This window comes from Toxorhynchites rutilus, chromosome 1 (assembly GCF_029784135.1).
Source record: "Toxorhynchites rutilus septentrionalis strain SRP chromosome 1, ASM2978413v1, whole genome shotgun sequence".
Classification (NCBI taxonomy): Eukaryota; Metazoa; Arthropoda; class Insecta; order Diptera; family Culicidae; genus Toxorhynchites; species Toxorhynchites rutilus.
Window position 1 is genome coordinate 142,437,318 of NC_073744.1, and position 14,743 is coordinate 142,452,060.

Here is a 14,743-nt window from a genome sequence, read left to right on the forward strand (position 1 = left end):
TCTGAGCCCACAAACGAAGAAACACATTTGCGAAGGGACGGTTCAGTGGGTACGAAGTCGATTTCGGATTTGTTGCCATTAGTAACATCGGAAAGTTTGACACGTTAAAAATACAGGGGATTTGATGTGTTCGGGTGGAAGAAGCTTCACACCTTCTACTTCGATGAAACACGAATGGGGTGGGTTCGTCGATTCGAAGGGGACGGATGGTGTTTCAACTGGTGTGCGAATTTCAGCTGAAGCACCGCGTGTCTCCATCATCTTTGCGTATCGCCGTTCGGTGTCCAATTAAATTATAAATCATAAACACGCGACCGATTCCCGCGGTGTGATAATGATTCGATCACATGAGTTAAGCGGAAGCATCCTCCCGCGCAAAACTTCACGAACTGCCGTCGGATCCCTCTGTCTGCCGATGAGTGATCACTTACAAAACCAATTAATTACACAATTAATCACACACCCAAGTGGGCTTTCCATCGTTCGCAGCGGTTCCCTTTTTGAGTGCGTTACCTTGTACTCGAAGCCCGGCAGTGGCACCCGGCCCAACCGCTTTGCTCACTTCCTGTCCCCCACTCCATAGGACGTGTTGCCGTGTTGTCGGGAGACCTTACAGAGGCACACGATTGATTGGTACAAACCTGTGGATTTCAAAGAGAAGTGGAAAACAGAGGGGTGAGAAAAACATATAAAGTTGTTAATTAGTGCAAAACAGTGTTTGATAAGGGTTTTCATGGAGCGAAGTATAAGTGCGATTTTTAATGCTATCAGTTAGTCCGAGTGCATTAATTAGTTCGATCGGATCGAATCGATTGCACAGTGTGAGAGCAGTTTTCGTGTTGGAGGAAAAGTTTATAGTTAAGAGCATACCCATCAATAACTAAACACCCTTGCGTTCTTAATACCGATTACCACAATATTTTTGTTTCGGTCATACCGTTCGCCTCGGTCTGAAACACACCCACATGTACTCTGGAAAAGCTGTAAACAGCTTCACGTCGGAAGTGGGATTTAAAAATAAATCTTATTTTCTCATGCGACTGCTGACGGTTTCTATTTCGCCCGCCCTAACCGGAAAGGCGGTTTCTGCCGCCTAATAATAAAAATGGGAACAAGTTTCGTCGTTGCTCGTTCCGTTCCTTGCGTTGCGCATAAAACATTATACAACTCAATTATCAACTTATTCTTGAAGCTTCGCTTCACTCCCAGCCGTTAGGTGCTACCTGGTCGCGCAAGGAGAGACGAAGAAGCATGCTCGTTCGTTAGGAAAGATAAATATGTATGGAGGAGAAGGCAACGCCACGCGGCATCTATTGGCAGACAACGCAGCAGAAAATCACCGAGTGTGCAGAATGGAAGTTCGCTATGCAAGGTGTATTGCTGAAAAACTAGGAATATTTCCTTCGTTGAAGTTCGTTGGACTGCCAATGAAAAACATTCTTTTAGGTCTAGTTCAAATATTCAATTTTCAAAAGAGTGTGATAACTCAACGTCGATTGATAACGTCGGTATTCACAACTATAATTAACACGTACGAACACATTCAAATATAAATTAGAGCAGTACTGGATCACAATATTAAAAATAAATATTTGATACAGTGACGTCTTGATTCTAATGGAAACGTTATATATTCGAACAGGCTTTTTTTGTTTTTCGTAGTTTTCATGGTCTTGGGACCAAGGGCGCTACATTTTTTTTTATATTTCTTCTGGAGGGCTGAAAATATTATTTTTTGGACCATCGGTTAACCTTCTTTTTTATATGATGATGGTCCAACTAGGTCTTCGTCAAATCAAGTCAAATCCTATTTCAAATGAACTAAATTGTTTCCTAGACTTGTTGTTTACTAATTGCACAGAAGATTTCCATGTTTCGAAAGCTGAATGTCCCCTTTGGAAAAATGAAAAATTCCACACCGCTATAGAATACTCTTTATTAATCGATAGCACAAGTACACGCCCCGCCGCTTGCGATTTTGAGATAAATTTTGATTTCAAAAAAAAGGCAGCCAACGAGCAAATTAATTGTAAGCTTAATGATATAAATTGGTCATTTCTACTTAAAGATGAAAGGAGCATACACAAAGCTGTTGAAATTTTTGATAATAATCTGTATAGAATCATAAGCGAACATGGTCCAACAAGAAAGAAAAAACTTAATACAAATTCAAAAACACCAGTATGGTTCACTCGTGATATTAAAAATCTCAAAAACAAAAAGACGGGTGGGTAATGTCGGGGACATAACCGGAGTGACGTAGGACTATACAAAGGGGACAGCTTTTGCTAAATATATATTTAAAATATATTGTTTTATTTCCTTCTCCTACGTGAATCGACCTATCTACCGACCTATCTACCTGAAAAATGGATTAGTTTACTGTTTACTCTTTATGAACATGTTGGCGGTACTGAAAAGAACCTTTTGTGTTGTGTTTTTGCTTTTTTTTACCAACTTTCTCAATTTTTTCTCACTATCTCATAGTTGATTCTTGATTTTTTCTGAAGGCTTTGTACTTATTAAATGTTCAACGCCGGGCATCTTTTGGCGTATGCATATATCGTACAATCAAAAGGATGGCTGTTATAGGGAATGCATAGGTGGTCATCAGCTCATTCACTATCATATATTTCACTATTCGGCACATTACCGTACCTTAAACTGTGGTTTCGTAGACGAATGAATTGTAAGATTTGTATCTCCGCAAACAAAGTAAATACGAGGGTCACTATTTATATTTCGGGAATAGGAACAAAAACAAATAGTTAAGCTGCGAATATATTTTTATTGTTTTTCAAAGTACTCGCCACGATAATCGATACACTTTTGCATGCGCTTAAACCAATTTTCAAAGCATTTATTCCAATCGCCACGAGCCTTTTTTTTGAGCGATTGTCAAATTATGTGGGATCCAACGTGAACATAATTTTCGCACAACTAAGTGTTCATGTAAAATCGCATATATGCTGGTGTAACTAATGCTTAGGGATGCCTCAATCTCACAATAGGTTACATGACGATCTTGCTTAATCATTTCGTGCACAGCATCGATGTTTTCTGGCAGTACAGTCGATTTTGGATGACCTTCACGAAACTCGTCGGACAGCGAACTACGACCACGATTGAATTCACTATACCAGCGATACACAGTGGTTTTTGATGGAGCTTCATCGCCAAAAGTCAAATTAAGTTGATTGACGCACTCTTGTTGTGATAATCCACGTCGAAAGTCGTAAAAAATCATCGCACAAAAATGTTCACGATTCAGTTCCATTTTTTTGCCGAGACTAAACTTTCAACTAAATATAAAATGAACAAATAGCGTCCGTATGACAAAATGTTCTGAGTACGTATATCGTCAAAAATGTCAAACTTTACGATGGAACCGTCAGATGGACTCACATGACATCAGTGTTGCCAATTCCCGAAATATAAATAGTGACCCTCGTAGAAATTAAAAAGAACTGAGGCTTTGGAGACGAACTACGATCTGTCGAGAATTAAACGAGCTATAAGTGTTCTGAAAAACCAACAGTAAATTAACACAGGATTAAAGTCCTTTAAAATAAGAACAGAGCAGCAGGAAATACATAGCTCATCATGTTACTCCTTAGTTATGTTTCTATACAATGCAGATGTAACGTCAGTCAATTTTCAACATCAGTTATCAACCAAAGAAAGCAGTTGTTGCTACCGAGAAAATTCGTCAATGCCATCCTGCATACAATGTGTTGTAATTTGAAGCCACTTTTAATTCGGAAACCATGCATGGGTTTGTGAAAACTGAATGATCAATCAGTTTATATTATATGTCATATTATGTCACTTTAGAATGCTTTGGTATTGTGAAAACTTTTAATAAGGCTTCTTTGAAAGGTTTAATGGCCCTGAAAAGCGCCGTGTTTTACGGTGACTGGTTTTGCCACCAAAGCAATCTGTATAAACAATTTTTTTCCTTCTCCTACCTGCTGCCGTTTTGCGATTGCGTTTGCCACTCGCTGAAACTAGTTGTTGCCACCGAACCGAATGTGATCTGTTCTGTAGACGGGTTTTCAATCTGGAAACAATTTAAGAATTGGTGAAAATTGAATAATCGGAAAAGTCCCCAACCATCAATAAGCTCAGAACAACTGCCAAATTCTCATACTCATCATATCCTGAAAAACAGGATTATGAAAAAATCAATTTGTGTTTTATTATTATTTTGGATATTGTTTTAGAAAGCATTGAACTGTATTTCGTAAACTCTTTTTTGAAAGGTTTAATGGCCCTGATAAGCGCCGTGTTTTATGGAATGGTTCCAATTTAGAAAACTTAGTACTCGTGGTTTTGAAAAAAAAAACCATTTCGAACGCCCTCGATGCCGCCTTGTTCTGGATTTGCCACCAAAGCAGTTTGTAAAAACAACAAACTTTTTTTCTTCTGCGTCTGCCTGTTGAGGTCTTGATATCCACCGAACCAAAGCGCGAGCAGTTTTGCAAGCCAACTCGATCACTTCGGCAGCCGAAACTCTATAACGGCTGCTAGGTGGACTGGTGCACTGATACTAACGCGCTCGGCCTAGCTACCCTTGCGGAGCAATTGGCGAATACACCTACGGGAAACTGCAGTCCAACACGGTTCGAGCGGGATTTTGCCTTTCCTTTCACTTTTCCTCCTTTGCTATGTCCAGACATGGCTGCTTGTGTTAGTTTGAAGATGTGATGTGATGCGAAACGATGTGGTGTACGGTTTGAATGAGAATTATCGTTAGGAAGGAAGGAAGGAAGGTATTGTATTATAGAGACTTTAAACTTTTGCAGTTCATTCGTCTCTAGCCTTGAGAAAGGCCCTTTGAAAACTCTACTCTACTCTACTCCAGCGCTACCACCTCCGCCCTCTTGCCTTGAGAAAGGCACTCGATCCCTCGCCGTCCAGCTCGTCCAGCAACGATGTTGTCCAGTCGGTGTCCACACAAAGAATGATCGTTACGGCAGCGGAGCGGGGATTTTTAAGCTGACTGGCTGGCTCGAGAATTACGCATGTGTGAGACTGCGACCAATGTTTCGTTCATTTTTTTTCTTTTTCCTTTCCAATCGTGCTTCATTCTATGGTAATGGTAATGGTATTGTATTATAGAGACTTTAAACTTTTTCAGTTCATTCGTCTCTAGCCTTGAGAAAGGCCCTTTGAAAACACTACTCTATTTTACTCCAGCGCTACCACCTCCGCCCTCTTGCCTTGAGAAAGGCACTCGATCCCTCGCCGTCCAGCCCGTCCAGCAACGATGTTGTCCAGTCGGTGTCCACACAAAGAATGCTTCATTCTATTTCACTGCTGCTCTGGTTGCCCGTTTTGGTCGGTACGATTTGAGGAGCACAAAATGGACCAATCAAAAATGGGCACATAGTACATTTTGACAATGCTTGATATTTCACAATTATTCAATTATTTATCTCAAGAAAAATGAAATGTTATTCGTTATGATAGATGCGTAGATATATTTCCTATCAATTGATGCAAAAACCTTTGCGATCTATTGAGAAATGCTCGAGTTATAAGCGTTCCAAATCTTGCATTTTTTCCTACTTGTTCAGTGCCTAGATTTCCATTTCACCCCCTATATCTTCCGGTTAGACGTAGTCCTACGTCAAAAACAAAAAGCTCATAAAAGATACAAAGCCAGCGAAACTTTGGATAATTTAATCATATACAAAGATATTTGTAAAAACCTTGATGCGAAAATATCACTAGAATATGAAAGGTATATTGCAAGGATAGAAAATAATATTAAATCCGATCCTGAGAATTTTTTTAATTTTGCCAGCGATAAGATGAAATCTATTAATTTTCCATCATGTATGAAATTTGGAGAATACGTTGGATCAAATGATAGCGATATTAGTAATCAATTCGCCCGTTTTTTTCAAGATAACTACACAACAAATAACGAGGTTCGAGATTACGATTATTTTTCGTTTTTACCCGAGTGTGCAAACTCGGTCTCAATTAATAATATTACCGCTAATGAGCTTCTTATCGCGCTGGAGGGTCTAGATTCATCTAAAGGTCCCGGGCCGGATGGTATCCCTCCAATGTTGTTGAAAAAGTTGGCATCGGCTTTCGTTAATCCTTTGTCCTTGCTTTTCAATTTATCGCTAAAAATCGCAATATTTCCTTTTGTCTGGAAAAAATCATTCCTATTACCCATATTCAAATCGGGTAACCGTTCTGACATAAATAACTATCGTGGCATCGCCATATTATCTTGTATTCCCAAATTATTTGAATCTATTGTCAATACTAAAATGTTCAATCAGTTGAAACATTATATTTCACCGAATCAACATGGTTTTTATAAAGGAAGATCCACTGCCACAAATCTGTTAGAATATGTATCCTATTCTCTTGCGGTAATGGATAGAGGCAACGTTGTCGAGACTCTTTATACAGACTTCAGCAAGGCTTTCGACAGAGTAGATATTCCGATACTTATTTTCAAGCTCCAACGTAACTGGGAGTAACTGGAAATTTATTGAAGTGGGTAGAATCTTACCTCATCAATAGAACACAGTTTGTTCGCTTTAGAGGAAAAATCTCTAATCCAGTGAATGTCACATCCGGAGTTCCACAAGGTTCTCACTTAGGCCCTTTACTTTTCATCCTATTCGTAAATGATGTGTCACTAGTATTAACTAACCTCAACATTCTAATGATATGAAATTGTACATGGAAGTAACCAAATGTAGTGACCTTGTGATTTTCCAACAAGAAGTAGATGTTTTCTTCGAATGGTGCGTGAAAAGTTTTTTAGATATTAATGTGAAAAAATGTAATATTATATCGTATACTCGAAAACATGAAACTTATGACTTCATATGTTCTCTAGGATTTGAAACTGTAGAGAGATGCGTCAAAATTAGAGATTTAGGTATAATTCTTGATTCGAAACTTACTTTTGGCGAACATTACAATACAATGATCAATAAAGCAAATAGTATGCTCGGTTTCATAAAAAGATTTAGTTACAATTTTAGTGATCCATAAACAATAAAAACATTGTATGTAAGTTTTGTAAGATTTATTTTAGAAAATTGCAGTGTTGTATGGGCACCCTATCAAGAACTGCACTCCAATCGAATAGAATCAGTACAAAAACAATTTTTATTATTTGCCCTGAGAAAGCTAGGCTGGACAACATCTCCCCTTCCCCCATATGAAGCTCGTTGTATGTTAATAAATATTGAAACACTTGAGAAACGCAGAGAAAATGCCACAATTTCATGTTTAATTGACTTAGTTTCACACAGGATTAGCTCTGAAAACTTACTTGAAAAACTAAACTTTTATGCACCAACACGAGCTTTGCGAGCACGGAATTTGTTCAAACCAACTTCATTTCGAACTTTATATGCTATGAATGGTCCACTTAATAGATTGATGAGAATGTACAATAAGTACAGTAATGTAATTGATGTGACAATGACGAAGAAATTATTGAAAAAGTCATTGACTGAAAGATCATTGTATTCGTGAATTACAGTTTTGTCATATATGTTTGCTGCGTTGCAGTTCGTAATAATTGATTTTCATAAATATAGCTATAAATTATTCATTAAGTATATTGTAATTGTAATGTAATGTATGTAATTTGTTGTCTACTATAGTTTGACGAAATAAAGAAATAAATACTAAACGAAAGAACAATTTAAGCCATTATCTAAACGTATTTATGCCATGGCATGTCGAGAGAATTTCCAACCCGGGAAGACCCTGGACCGATCGTGAATTGAACCCAATACCTATGTCAGAATAAACCAAAAATTTACAAGGGAATTCCCGCTTCATCAGATCCCCGGCCACGGTATTATCGTGTCCGAGTTCGAGCAGCTGAGCATACCCAAGCCTAATTCTAGCCGATACTTCAGGCTCTACATTCAACCTAGGGTATAACTTGTCAACCTGAATCTGCAATGAGATCTCCCTCAACATAGAAAAATATTGCTTTTATTTGTCTGTTGAGAAGATGAATTTACATGTATTCCGGTTAAGCTGTCCCTAGCATCACTCCGGTTTCCATATTGAACCCCTTGGAATGCTTCTATTTTATTCGCGGAAAACTATTTTTGCTTATGTTCAATCTCATGCTTTTCTATGTGTTTCAACGCGCACGGGCTCAATCTATTGTTTAAATTAAATTTAAGTCTACGACTAAAGGGTGTGTCACATCAAATTGCATCACGGAAAAAACGCTGTAGAAATTCGCCCAGTAGACCGATCCTTTTGAAAATTTTAGACAGTAAAATAAAAACTATTAAACAACTTTTGGCATTTTCTTTTTATTCATACTTCGAGCCCAAGCTCGTATGCTCGCACCTTCCTCTTTACCCCGTCCATAAGGTTCTGTACAACGTCAGGTTGTAGTTTTTTTTGAACAGAAATCCATTTTCTCTTGAAGTCCGCCTCCGATTTGACAACTTTTGGGTTCTTCCGGAGGGCCTGCTTCATAATCGCCCAATATTTCTCTATTGGGCGAAGCTCCGGCGCGTTGGGCGGGTTCATTTCCTTTGGCACGAAGGTGACCCCGTTGGCTTCGTACCACTCCAACACGTCCTTTGAATAGTGGCACGAAGCGAGATCCAGCCAGAAGATGGTCGGGCCCTCGTGCTGCTTCAATAGTGGTAGTAAGCGCTTCTGTAGGCACTCCTTAAGGTAAACCTGCCCGTTTACCGTGCCGGTCATCACGAAGGGGGCGCTCCGCTTTCCGCAAGAGCAGATCGCTTGCCACACCATGTACTTTTTGGCAAACTTGGATAGTTTCTGCTTGTGAATCTCCTCCGGAACGCTGAATTTGTCCTCTGTGGAGAAGAACAACAGGCCCGGCAGCTGACAAAAGTCCGCTTTGACGTAGGTTTCGTCGTCCATTACCAGGCAATGCAGCTTCGTCAGCATTTCGGTCTACAGCTCCCGGGATCGCGTCTTCCCCACCATGTTTTGCCTTTCGTCGCGGTTAGGAGCCTTCTGAACCTTGTATGTACACAGGTCCTCCCGCTGCTTGGTCCGCTGGACGAATGAACTTGACAAATTCAGCTTATTGGCGACATCCCGGACCAAACTTCTCGGATCACGTCTAAACTGCTTAACTACGCGCTTGTGATCTTTTTCACTGACGGAGCATCCATTTTTGCCGTTCTTCACCTTCCGGTCGATGGTTAGGTTCTCGAAGTATCGTTTTAGTACTCTGCTGACCGTGGATTGGACGATTCCCAGCATCTTACCGATGTCCCGATGTGACAACTCCGGATTCTCGAAATGAGTGCGCAGGATTAATTCACGACGCTCTTTTTCGTACGACGACATTTTTCCAAATTTACGAAAAATTGACAGTGAAGCATGGCCAACGTGATCTATACACTCTTATCTGATTATGGGTTCCCTCTCATTGCTCGATTCCGGGGGATGAGAAAGCGGACTCGCTAGCTAAGGTGGGCGCTTTAGAAGGCACACTTTTTGAAAGGCAAATTGCTTATAATGAATTTTTCCACATTCCTCGTCAGTATACGCTCGTAAGTTGGCAGCGCATGTGGAGTGAAGATGAGTTCGGTCGTTGGTTACACACGATTATCCCTAAGGTCTCGACGAGGGCATGGTTCAAGGGATTGAATGTAGGTCGTGATTTCATTCGCGTGATATCTCGGCTTATGTCCAATCACTACAACCTAAACGCGCATCCCTATCGCATTGGGCTCGCAGCAAACAATCTTTGTGATTGTGGCGATGGCTACCACGACATCGAGCATGTTGTCTGGTCGTGTATCCGGTTCCATGCTGCTCGCTCTCAGCTCTCTAGAGCACTGAGAGCACAAGGCAGACAATCGGATATCCCCGTCCGGGATATCTTAGGTAGCCGGGATCCTGATCTTCTGCTTCATCTATACCTGTTCCTCAGAAACGCCGATGTCAACGTTTGATGATGTTTCCTTCGTTGTGTCCCCGTTTCATATCCCTCCTATCCGATCGATAAACTTTTACTTAGTCGCGGCAATACATACACACACTCTTTACAGATGCACGGGCCAAAGGTTGTGCAGTCCACTGATCATTCAACAAGAGCCAAAGGTTGTACCGCTCATGACAACTCTACACGAACTGATGATTGCGCCGGCTAGTGACCATTCTATCCTGGATTCCTCGAGTCGAGAAAGACGCACCACGCTAGATATGGGGTACAGACTAGGGAGCGTTGCTGATTAATGGTCAGCTGCATCCCAATAGGAAGTAGCCCGTGTCGGGCACACGTATAGAGCATCGAAGACTGCAACATACCAATTATGAGAACACTTGTAATACTAACGTCGAGCCAACCGCTAGTAATCGGTTACATATTACTAACATAGTTGTAAGCAAACATTGTCGAAATATTGAACTCCCGGCCCCGTTAGGCTGACGCCATATGAGCCTTAATAAAATATATATTTTGGATGAAAAAAAAATAAGCGAAAGTTGAAGATATAATTCCTAAAAATTAAATTTCTGCAGCGTTTTTTCCGTGATGCAATTTGATGTGACACACCCTTTAATGGAGAAAAAACATTGTCAACTTAAAAAAGCTTTTACCTTCCATTATCATCATAGTCCTAAGATTACAAACACAAATATCCGTCATAACTTCGTCATCTTACAGACCAACAGTGGTTAACATTGATTTTATACTGGGTTAAAAATCTAAATCGTACTTCAAAAATTCTTTACAAATACTACGGAACGTTCGAAGGCTAGTTGCTGTCTTTGCTTCATTGGGTAATGTGTTGTACAGTCGATATCCTTTGTAAAAAAGTGAATTTTGGGTACAGGACATTCGGAAGTTTATGGTTCTGAGGTCACTTGCTTGTCTTGTGTTATATCGATGCATATCTCTTCCATACGTTATCGCGTTTTGTAGATAATTCGGTGTCATACCGTTAGTCGTCTTATACACTCTGTCCAACTTCTATAAGACCAGGCGATGATCTTGCTGCTTTGTGTCATTGTAAACAAACAATGCTTCACTTTATATTCTACTGTGGTGACTACCATACACTGCATGATTTTCATATGTGTGTGTGCAAGTTCTGAGCTTGAACGAATGTTTTCGTATTTTTCAACTGTCAAGTTTCTTTAAGACCAGTTGCATTTTTCGTTGTTTTAGTTGTTTTGATCAATAAATCTGGTTAAATGCCGAAGGGAAAAGTGCTCACGGAGAGAGAAGAAAGACAAATCGATGCATTTCACCACGGAAATGTTGATATCAGAGAAATTGCTCGTCGGATTGAGCGATCCCATCCAGTAGTGCTCAATTACTTGGCGAATCCTCGAGGATACGGTGTTTCCAAAAGAATACATTTTGCTATATACCATAACGCAAAGTTTCTCAACGTATAGGTTACCTTTACTGATGAAAAAAAACTATGGATAGATTATACCTATGATATAACCGCGAGATTGACGTAGGACTGCCGTTGGCTTATTAATCAATTGTATTTCTTCAATTAGCAATAATCCCACCACTGATGTTTCTCATTGGGTACGATATCACCGCTGCGCAGAGCTATCTTTTATGTGTATTGATTAAATTATTGATTAAACTAGTGAATGAATGAAACTCTTTACGAATTCAACTGCAAACAAATCCCAATTTAAGTCAATTCATGCATTATGGTAGTAGTTATCGCAGCAAATAGTAATCAACATTTTAACTTTTGCGATATGCGTAGAATTGCAGTGAGCTGGCGACATGAAGAGATATCTTCCAACGCAGTCTTGAATGATCGAGCCAAAGCGTTGCATTTGTATCGGCTTCTGTAGACCGTGTTAGCGAAACGAATTCCGGAGTGTAAAAATACATGGGGGTATAAAAATATTACCGACTTGAGTGTATCTACAGTGTCGATTTTCTTCTTGGTTTCGGAATCTGTATTGGGAAAACACATTCCGGTTTGCAAAAATGCAAGCGAGTACAAAAGTACCCGCAGTTCGCATCTATTTTGTAATGCCGACTTTCCCTGGCTTCATGATTTTGAAGTCTGTGTTAGGGAAACATTTCGATTTCCAGAAACGCAAGCGAGTACAAAAGTACCCGCAGCTTGCATCTATTTCACAAAGTGGATTTCTCCAGGCTCCATGGTTTTAAAGTCTGTGTTAGGGAAACATTCCAATTTCCAGATACGCAAGCGAGTACAAAACTACCTGCTGATTGCATCTATTTTGCAATTCCGATTTCCCCTGGCTTCATGGTTTTGAAGTCTGTGTTAGGGAAACGTCCATCCATTCTAGCGACCGTACCTTAATCGTTGCGCAATCATAACTGAGTGGATTTCCGAGTGACACTCGCTTGTATACCGATTGGTGTGATTTCAATAGCCTGTTTTGAAAGCAATTTTAGGGCTATTGAAACTAGTTTTTGGATAAAAAAAGTAACAAGCATATAACGCGTAGACATTTTATCTTTCGAATGAAGTGTTTATTATACCATTTCGTTCAATTGTTTAGGGACTATTAATGCTCAAAATCTCGTTCTCCGGCGTAACGCTTTCGTTTTCGAAACTTTGAACTTACACCCCAGTATAGAAATGAGAGACGTAGTCCTACTTCAAAAAGTTCAATTTGGATGGTCCTCATGGTTTCAACGGGTAATAGCTTGATTTACGGAAGAAGGAACAGTATTTTTTAACCAGGAATTTTGGTTGAGGCTCGTGCATGGTTTGGGCGGGATTCTGTGCAAATAGAAAGCTCAAGATAGCTTTCACATCATTCAAGGATTACACACATGTTCTGAAATCCTCTCTTCTACCTTTTTGCGTGGATATCGTCACAAAAAATTCACATTCCAAGAATGCTACTTTTCATACCAGCAAGTAAGCCAAGCAATGGAATAAGGACCAAAAACTCATTTTTTGAACTGGCCGGCTCGCTCTTCAGATTTGAATCCTGTTGAAAATCTTAGGGGGGATCCTTGTACGCATAATCTACACTGAGGGAAAACGGTACACCACGATTGAAGAACTCAAGGTCGCAATTTCCGAAAAATGGAAAAATATCAAGAAATCCGTTCAGCAGAATTTGGTAAATAGTATTCCATCGCGAATTTTCAAGGTTATTAGTCGAAATGGCAAGGTTGCCAATTATTGAAATGTAAATCAGTTGATCGTTTTGAATTTTTCATTGATAATACTTATGAATTTTGAAGTGGTCTTATAGAAACTGGACAGCTGAAATTATCATATTTAAGCACAATAAATTAACGAACATCTCTTTTGAAGGATATTGACGCTAAATATACTTTATTCTAAGCATTCAACAATGTATGAATGTATCTTGTTGAAATTCTAACTGTTTGTATTGCAACGAGATAGAATCAGAGTGGTCTTATAGAAGTTGGATAGAGTGTATACGAACGTAAGCGTGCAATATTTAATACGCTGTCCCACTGACATCCATTGCAGGCATACGATCATAAATCTCCGTGGAGTCAGTCGATCACATCTTAGTATCAGGCGCATCGCCTTGTTTTGCACAATTTGAATTCTTTGCATTTGCCTCTTATTTGCGAAAAATAGCACAGAGGCCAATAATCAAAATGTGCAGCGATTAGTGCCTTGTAGATCGTGATTTTACGTGATCGTAGGTCAAGAATCGATTGATTCTACAAAGCACTCCATATTTTTGAGTTGCCTTCTTTATAGTATAGTTTATATGTTCGTCGAAGTGCAGCGTTTCGTCAAGAATAACGCCAAGATACTTGATCGATGATGCTCTTTCCACAATTTGTCCATCAATACTTATATAAAGACCTTCGTTTTCAAGATTGTGTGTCGATACTACCATGCGCTTTGTTTTATTTATGTTTGACTTGAGTTTTTTTCCATTTCAACAATTCGTCCAAGTTTTGCAGTTCATGGTTCATCTTTATGTAGCAATCTTGCAATGTCTCCGCTACAACGAATATTACAGTGTCATCACCAAATAAGTTTACGTCACTGTCATTTAACGCATGTTTGATGTCATTGATATAAAGCAAGAAAAGTAGCGGCCCCAGAACACTTCCTTGAGGCACACCCAGATTCACTGATCCCGCCGATGATTAAGTCGATCTATTGTTTCAAAATCCCTTCTCAAATCAACAAATACTGCCAATACTATTTTTTTCGTCTCTATGACCTGTTTCCACTTTAGGAGCAATAATTTGAGAGCCGTTTCACAAGAGTGGTTTTTTCTAAACCCTGACTGTTCATCTACCAGTATCCCGTTATATGTTCCAATAGTTGATCTTTGGCAACGATTTCTAGGATCTTCTCGTATATTGGTAACATGTTAACTGGTCTACGGTCTTCTGGTTGGAATGATTTAGGATTTTTTGGAATCGGTATAACAACAGATTTCTTCCAACTATGTGGACATTCGTCCATTACTACCTTCCTCAGTGTTTCTATGCTGATGGTTCTAAAGCATCTCAATTGTGACGACAGACTAAGAAAATCAAGATTATGACGATTTGTAGGAGATACGATACTATCGTGGATTTCCTCCACACTTGACGTGAAAAATTTGTTGAGTTTTTCTGCTGTTATATTGTCACTTGCCGTATTACCGTCAAACTTAATGTCAATGTCTTTGCTGCCGCCTGGATTACACAACTCTTTGATTTTTCTTCATAGCTTCTTCGGATCTTGCTGAACTGCACTTCTTTCATTTGTTGTTTTGTTCTGTAAAACAGATTGCAACA

General features: G+C 39.5%; 1 protein-coding gene across 4 annotated transcripts in view; it reads right to left on the bottom strand.

Annotated features, from left to right (window-relative positions):
• Positions 1 to 14,743, bottom strand: part of LOC129762166 (uncharacterized) — a 709,571-nt gene that overhangs the window by 367,450 nt on the left and 327,378 nt on the right. For 2 of the 4 annotated variants that reach the window (XM_055760176.1, XM_055760175.1), the window contains one exon: positions 514 to 641. The exons of the other annotated variants lie outside the window; for them this stretch is intronic. The gene's annotated coding sequence lies outside the window, so the exon portion shown is untranslated. The remainder of the gene's footprint in view (positions 1 to 513; positions 642 to 14,743) is intronic. 4 annotated transcript variants of the gene reach the window in all.